General features: G+C 39.0%; 1 non-coding gene across 1 annotated transcript; it reads right to left on the reverse strand.

Annotated features, from left to right (window-relative positions):
* Positions 1–8504: 8504 nt before the first annotated feature.
* LOC140876946 (small nucleolar RNA R71) lies at positions 8505–8610 on the reverse strand. The gene has a single exon (XR_012149172.1). It is a non-coding gene; the product is annotated as a small nucleolar RNA R71 (small nucleolar RNA).
* Positions 8611–9117: the final 507 nt, after the last annotated feature.

The raw sequence follows: 9117 nt of genomic DNA on the forward strand, positions 1-9117 counted from the left end.
CTGAAAACTACTGCGTTACTTGACGAAATTCAAACTTCCTTGGCACTAATGTATTGTAGCACTGATACGCCTTCTGCCCTAACCACGATCTCACTGATCACAAGGGATACAAACACCCGCTTGATCGAGATCACCGTTCAAAGGAAAATCTTAGATGGAAAGATCCCACGTCATAACCTAATTGGCTTACGACATTCATCGTATAACTAACTAAATCCAACCATCTAATGGTTCCAAAATCTTTCGGTCTAGAATACCCATCCCAACACCGTCTTGATGTAGCAATTCATGAATATCTCTTCTAGAGAATCCCAACTAGCATTAATCTAAAATTCAACGTAACTCCTTACAACAATTACTAGACTAGGGTAACCTTCCCATAAACCTTATAAAGCACGACAAGCTCCTAGAACATGATTGGAAACCAATCCACCACGTCTAGTACTAATCACAGTTCACATTTCTTGGTATAACTTAAGACTATTTCATGATGAAACTCTCATCACATGACAATAATGTCACAAAGTCCTCCCTTAACCATTGGTCTGCGAAGCCATACGCATACGCCGCAATGGTAATAATCGCATTTCTGATGAATTACGTCACCTCGATCACAGTTTACTTACCTATGAGTTTCAATCTATAGGCTAGTCAAATCTCTCTACAGGATTTAGCTACCCTTGGACATCCTCCTGATAGTTATACATGCTGGCAATTACTGTACACACATCAAAACTAAGGCAAGCTCCCTCCAAAATGCTCAACTAGGACATTTCACAGTACACCGGCATATGGAAATGCTTCCTATTCCGTCTCAAAACTCGACAGTCATTTGCACCTGGTATAACTCATCTCGAAGTCTGTGACGGCACCATCATCGCTAATTCCATCCTCACGAGATCTGACCAACTAATCTTAAAGGAAACTAGTCCCAACGGATTCAACATTTTGCTAACATATGTTCCTACTGAAATGCATCAGTCCCGACAAGAATTGGAAAATACTACGATTCCTGACGAACACGTCATCTTTGGAACTATCACAAGTCACTAGTTACCAAGTTACTCTTAGGAATACTCCATGCTTGAAGTAAATTGCTACACATCACAAGCTTGACCATTGTCCATTGCTGAAACGCAATAACCTTGACAATTAGTTTTTACAGATGTGACCCATCTTTAGACAAGATGCATTGTCCTTCGCACTGGATTATGACAATTGTCCTCAATCCATTCTAGTATTCCCATGGCACAACACATCAGAATTATTAGTAGCAACAAACCTGCAAGACTCTGAAAACCAAGTCTCAGCTATTATCTCACATTACGTCCAAACAACTGATGTTCGTTGGCCGATGCCCTACTAGAATCCAAAATACTCTTTGAACCTAATCCCAACGGAAAAATCAAATATTCTTAGCAAAGCATTCGGCTAACAGCCCTCGAAAATTGTCTTTCACTATCGACATGGAGCAACACTTGATTCCTATCACTCATCCTGAGTATATTATAGCTAACATTAAGCAATTGCTTGGATCAATATCGACTTCTTCTTAACAAGAAAACACTATCATGGGAAATTACCAATTCCCTTGCTAGCTCTTACAACTGCTGATAGCCAGGTTATCACCCAAACTTTACCACATAAATCAGCTCGCAATCATCCTCGATTAGCAACAATCCCAAAATATTTGTCTCTCGCAATCCTAGAGATTCCAATTATACCCAAATCACCAACTGCTCTGAGACTGTACCAAGTACCTTTCCCCTAAGCATAAGGAAACAAAATAATATCCCAAGTATTTCTCGATTCACTACATTCCAAGTCAACACTGATTAAAATGAACTTATCAATCGCGTTGATCCGTTACGGCTTACTCTTAGCCTGACAACATCAATCAAATCAGACACTCACTGATTTAAAATTTATATGGCTCTATCACTAACGCTGATCTTAATGCCACAAGTCTGCTAATCTCAAACACTTGGAATCACAAGAATCACACCTGATTCAACATACCTACTCCCGAAAGAGTCCGAAAATAGTTACAAGTAGTCACTGGTACCAATCCTACACCATTTTGGACCTACTATCAATTGTCTCGTTTATTCGGGATGAAAACCAAGACTTGCCAAGTCCGAAGGATTCCAACTATATCTGAACACATTCCTGGTAGTTATATCTCTTGTTAAGACTGTGCAACAAATCAAAACTGGGATAACCTCCCACCGATTAGCCCACATCTAGAACAATCTTCTAGAGAACACTGGTGTAGGTCACGCTTCCATCCTGTTTTGAACAATCCAGTACAGTCTTCAGCACCTGATATAATCCACCACTGATGAAATATATCATCATTGAGCAACACCCAAAAATAGCTTACAATCCGGAATCTTGGATAAATATTAACACAAGGAACCCCATTAGAATTTTTGATTAAATCAGATGATATTCCCAATCATCACTGGTAAAAAATTCGGCTATCTACTAGATCCACTAGTCTAGAAATATCTCATAGGTCAAAATTCTATCTGCTCAGAGCACTCATTTGTCTAGAAAATCCCTCCAAGACTGGTTCTGATGACAGAAAAACCCAAATCATTATATCTTACAAAATCCAGACGATAACTAAACCTCTGATACCAAACTGGGTATCTATCCACACCAAGGTCATACCCCTTCATGACTGTTACCAAATCCCTAGACTGAGTAGCCTTCCCATGGCCACCTCCTAAAGCGCAAAAGCTTACAGGTACGCCAGCATAGGGTCGCGCCTCCTCACGTCTATTCCTGGTAATGTTTCACAACTCTTGGTATTACTCGACCTGGTTCCCTGATGAAAATCCGTCATCACAAGGTCACAGCCTAAGAAAGTCAAACTGACTACTGTTTTGAGGAACAACCTAGAACAAAACACATGCCTACTGAATAACTACCCCATCGCTGGCACTAACCAAAATCAAACGACTAACTAGGTCATCCTAAGAAAACACCTTAGACTAACCACATGGCGAGTAGTTACAATTGGATTACTCAAAACTTATGAGTTACAACAGTTGAACACTAATCAACTAGAACCATGCTAAACCTTAGCAAAATCACTACAGTCGAAATACAAATATCGCTGGATTAATCTCAAAAAATAATACATGTATCATCGTTTCAAGTTTATGTACAATTTAATTTCTTTATTACAATCCCATGTAATACAAATACAGTATCCAAAAATACAATGAAAAATGTACAACCAATAACTTGAAATGATACAACCAGTGTCTGATGACTAATTACTTACAACATAAATACTGTTTTATAACAACATAGTATTAAATCATCATACTTGATCTTGATTTTGAGCATGGAGTTTCTCATCTGTCTAAGCATCGATGCAAGCATACTCCGACAGACGTATTTATTCACGCTTCAAACCTAGATATTGTTTATCGATCGGATGCATCACTGATATATGTGCAACTCCCAATGGATGAGATAAAATCTCTATGACAATCTCTCCAACTACGAGTGAAGAATCTTCAGAGGTGTGTCATCATGGCTGAATGGTATAGATGCAAACATCAAGTGCGTCCCAACCAATCCTCTGCCAGTGCCTCCGGCATCTGGTACTCGATCCAAAGCTAGGATCCACATGAGTAGAAATCTCGAAAAGTCGGACACGATCCTCCTCTCCTATCCGCACTTGCTGGAATCCCATAAGCCAAATCTTTAAAAATCCTGCCGATGATGATAGTCTTCGGACAACCTAAACGCCTTATCATTATTTCTTTTAAAGGTCTCATCATTCCTACAAGGATGACCAAAAGTCTCATTAATATGTCCAAAAGTTTCTTTGCATGCGCTTTGATACCAATAAATGTAGCGACCCAACCTGGATCCACTACCTAATTAGAGTTAGAGCATAATTAAGCATGCAATTAAAATAAATACATAAATTCTCTATGGACGACATAAATAAATATTGGTCGGCGGAATACAACCGACTAAACAAATTCGATTATACAACCCAATCGAATAATTAGTCTTAAAGACAATTAAAACCTACAGCAAAACCTGCTGTCTTCAATGGTCACTGGCCTCTCCTAGCTACTGGACGCAATACTTGCACCTTCACCTGCCCCGTCGAATGGGGTGTCCAGACATACAGAAAATACTGGATGTGAGCGACTATGATCAATACGGAAGCAATGATATATAAAATATATGAGCACATAAATGACTTTAAAACAAGGGTAAATAAGTCTGATCAGGGCGCCGTGAATATATAGCGCCGTGCTGGATAGTTAGTCCATGGGGTCACTCGTATATTCCCCTATCAACTATAGCGTCTACTCCACCATCGTGGTTGCTCCTAGTGATAGAAAAACCAGGGGATGAGCCTTCCCAGACACGAATCCATAAGGAGTAACTCATCACCGATGGAAACTATCATGATTCACATCTCACGGGATGCAGTCCAGTATGTATAAAAACATGCATGTGCTAAAGAAATAAAAACATGGGAAACACATAACACATACTCATGCAACACATATCATATATCATGCTGGCCATCTCAGTCAGTACTTATGTACCTTACTAAAGGCAGTCCTAGCAGTCCCACTCTAGGTTCTCAAGTCTATCATCAGCTCTACAATGAAAATACCCATGCATTAATAATTAAGCTTTAAAAGTCTTAACTAAAATATTGCATACTCCTAACTATTTTTAGGAATCCAAAGCTATACCTTCGTCCGTCGTCAGCCCGCTGATGACGATAGTCCAAAAACATAGGCACAGCTCCACTACTAGCCCCGTAGCACCTAGACACTTCCGGCTCGCTAATAGGATGCCTAAAAAGCCCCTAAATAGCTAAAATACTACAAGAAGAAGAAGAGAAGAGAGGAATTAGTGCACTGAGAAATGATCTCGGCTGCCTCTTATATAGACAGCGATCGAACCATCCGATCACACGTTCGGAGCCTCCGATCTTGATCGGAGCGTCAAAACCCTCTGTCCAAACTCCCTCAGCCAACCACATGTCTAGCTTATAGAGGACGCCTACCGACACTACTTCGGAGCATCCGATCCACCTTCAGAGCGTCCGAAGTCCCCTCAATGATGTCATCAATGACGAATTAATTCCGGACAGCTGTCCATGCAAGATCAAAGCCTCCGATCTGAGTTCAGAGCTTTCGAACTCATCAGAGAATCCGTTCTTGGGTATTGTCTCCATTCTAGGTTCGGACCTTCCGAACCTGGTTCAGAGAATCCGATCCCTCTGAACCCTCGAAACCTTCCCCGCCATTTTCGAGTGTTCTGGATCCATTTTTAAACTCCTTAGATCCTGGAAATTCCTTAATCATATTTTATTTAATCTAAACATGATCACTTGATTAATTGTCCACTAATCATTAATTCTGAATACGGGTCACTACAGGAGGTATGCTCATGTTAGAAGGCTCCACCTCAACTTGTAGTTCCAAGTTATTTTCATTGTCACTTTGAATGTCTGTTTTCTTTTGGTTATAAGCCATCCTAGATTCATCAAAGGTAACATATCTTGTATTAAAACATTTAGGACCAGTAGCCTCCAAGTTCCAGATCTTATATCCTTTCACACCCTCAGGATAACCAATAAATATGCATTTAAGAGCTCTTGGTTCTAGCTTATCTTGTTTCACATGAGCATAAGATAGAAACCCAAACACCCTCAACTTTGAATAATCAGCAGGTTCTCCTTTCCATTTCTCTAAAGGGGTGGGATATTAAAGTTCAGAGCAATTGAAGGACACCTGTTTATCAGGTAGGTGGTTGTTTCTAGTGCTTCATCCCAAAATGTCTTGGGTAGTCCTGCATTTAGGATTAAGCATCTCACCTTTTCCAGTAGAGTACGATTCATTCTTTCTGCTACCCCATTTTGTTGTGGGGTTCTAGGCACTTTAAAATGCCTGGTTATTCCCTTTTGTTTGCAGAGATCCTTGAAATCTTTAGAGAGAAATTCAAGTCCATCGTCAGTTCTGAAATATTTGACCTTTAGTCCTGACTTGTTTTCTATAGAGAGCAGCTATTCCTTGAACTTCTCAGTAGTCTCATCCTTTGACTTCAGTAGATATGTCCGAATTCTTCTAGTGAAGTCATCAACTATGGACAAGAAGTATCTCCCTCCTCCATCAGTCTGTGTTTTAGAGGGACCCTAAAGATCAGCATGAATGTATTCAAGGGGCTTAGTTGATGTATGTTTGCCTGGGCCAAATTCCACTCTCTTGACGTTTCCAAGAACACAGTAATAATAGAATTCCACCCCTTTTATTTTGTCTCCACAGAGCAGACCTTGTTTAGACAATTCCATCAAGCCTCTTTCTCCCACATGTCCAAATCTCATATGCCAGAGCTTGGACTTATCCCTTTCTTCTTGAACAGTGGCTGATCCACCTATTATTGTGTTGGCTTGCAGAATGTATAGTGAGTTAATCCTATTTCCCTTCATGACTACCAGAGAGCTTGATAAGTGCAAATTTTTGCACTTATATTATTTAGCTTGGCTTTTGTTATGTTTTGAGTGATATTATGCATTTATTTTTTTGTTTGTGTTGTTTGCAGGAATTTGAATGTTAATTATTTTATTTGATAAATAAGGGACAAAAAGAATTGGAGAAAAGAGTTGAAAAATGGAATTTGAGAGTGATTAGTCCAGCGCTCCAGCGCCATTATTTAAGCGCTCCAGCGCTAGACGGAGTCTTCCGAAAGTTGAAAAGTTGAGGAAATAGCGCTCCAACGCTATCAAACCAGCGCTCCAGCGCTATTGGAGAAATTGAACGGGCGCTACAGCGCCTGATTACCAGCGATCCAGCGCTGCGCAGTGTTCAGAATTTTGGAAAGTCTTGATCGAGTTTTAAAAAGGATTTTATGGCTTATTTTGGAGGATACGAGGGTTTAGGGAGTTTTCAGAGCATAAGGACGGCTATAGAGAGTTTTGGGATTGCACAAGAGCTCGAGAATTTGGTACGAAGACGGAAGACGGAGGCATCCGGCGACGGAGAAGCTTTATTCTAATTCGTTCTAGTTTCTCTTTGAACTCTATTTTTCTTAGTTTATGGATTGTTGGAAAAAAATATTTTGTTTGATCTTTAAATTTATTATGAACTAATTTCTTAGTCTAGAGGTAGACGGATCTTTACTGGAAACAATGATTGAGATATTTTGATTTACATATTTAAATTTCTTCGCACAGTTTATTTGTGTTTTCCTGATTTTAATGCTTTCAATTTACAGTCCATAGATTGACTGATATTTTGTTTGGAATCTATCACTCGAGAGAGGAGATTTTGAATACGACATAGGAAAATACATCTTTGGTGTTTATATTGTTCGAGAGGCATATAACTCCATAGAAGTCTTTAGAAGAATTCTCGTGCCATTTATCGGATTTAATAATTGAACTTAGATAGACATATTGAGTTTTCTATTGAATACGAATTTCTGCTTGACACTCGAGAGAGGTAGTAGAAAATAATAGGGATTCTTGGCTAATAAACTAGAAGAAATTATAATTGAACAATCATTATAAATAAATTGTGGTGGAAAGTCAAGTGAAGTCAAACCTTTAGCATTCATCGCTTATTGAATTTTCATCTCGTGAACTCGTGGTTATTTAGTTTTGTTTCTTGAAAATTTTAGTTTTATAAAAATCAACCCATTTTCGTAGCTCTACATAAGATTAGGATTTGATTAGTCTCAAATATTTATTATAATATCATTTATTCATTCTCCGTGGGATCGACTTGAACTTAATTCCTATATTATAACTTGACATCGTGCGCTTGCGAGCAAAAAACACGCAACAAGTTTTTGGCGCCGTTGCCGGGGATTGAATTTTATTTGATTTATATTAAATTGTGCTAATTAGTATTAATTTTTATTTAGAGCATTTTATTTTATTTTATTGGTTCTAACTTTAAATTTTTCTCTGTCTATGCAGTTTATGAGAAAAAGCCAAAGTTACGGCTCACTGCTCTTTGATCCAGAAATCGAGAAAACTACTAAAACGTTGAGAAAAGATAGAATAGAAGAGTTGCAACAAATGGCTGACAACAGAGAAAACAGAGAAAGAGAAAGAGAAAGAAAAAGACTTGAAACTGCTCCGGTGCCAATCAGAGATCACTTTCGACCGGTAATCAATACTCATTATTCTGGGATAGCTCGGCAGAATATCACGGCAAATAATTTTGAGTTGAAACCAGCTCTGATTAATATGGTACAGCAGAATCAGTTCAGGGGTGCAGCTACTGAAGATCTAAATTTGCACCTGCGTACTTTTCTGGAGATTGCTGACATTGTGAAGATTCATGGTGTTACTGAGGACACCATCAGACTACGATTGTTCCCGTTCTCTCTTAGGGACAATGCTCATGGTTGGTTGCAGTCTTTACCTCTTGGGAGTATCACTACATGGGATGATATGGCATCTAAATTTCTAGCTAAGTACTTTCCTCCTGCTAAGTCGGCTCAGTTGAAAATAGAGATCACTACATTCAAACAGCAAGATTTTGAGCAGTTGTACGAAGCCTGGGAATGGTACAAGGAGTTTCTTAGGATGTGTCCAAACCATAATTTTCCAGATTGGGAACAGATCGAATTATTCTACAATGGTTTGAATGTCCCAACAAGGATTTCTGTGGATGCTGCAGCTGAAGGTTCAATATTTTCTAAATTTCCTGAACAGGCTTATGAGATGCTTGAGCAAATGACTGTTAACAGTTATCAGTGGCCGAGTGAGAGATCTGCAATAAGAAAGCCTACTGGAATTCATGAGGTTGATGCATTCACTGCTTTGACTGCTCAGATGGCTACTATTTCTATACAGTTGGCTGCACTGACCAAAGGGAATCAAAGTTCTACTGAGAAAACATCACTGGCGACTGCTGTAAATTATGTTGATGGATTTGAGAGTGTGGAGCAAGCTCAATATGTGAACAACAGGAATTACAACAACTATCGAGGTAATCCTGTACCCAATCAGTATCATCCTAGTTTGTGTAATCATGAGAATTTTTCTTATGAAAACAATAAGAATGTGTTGAATCATCCACCGGGGTTCAATACTCAAAATGGTGAGGGTAA

Source organism: Henckelia pumila, chromosome 1, assembly GCF_033568475.1.
Source record: "Henckelia pumila isolate YLH828 chromosome 1, ASM3356847v2, whole genome shotgun sequence".
Classification (NCBI taxonomy): Eukaryota; Viridiplantae; Streptophyta; class Magnoliopsida; order Lamiales; family Gesneriaceae; genus Henckelia; species Henckelia pumila.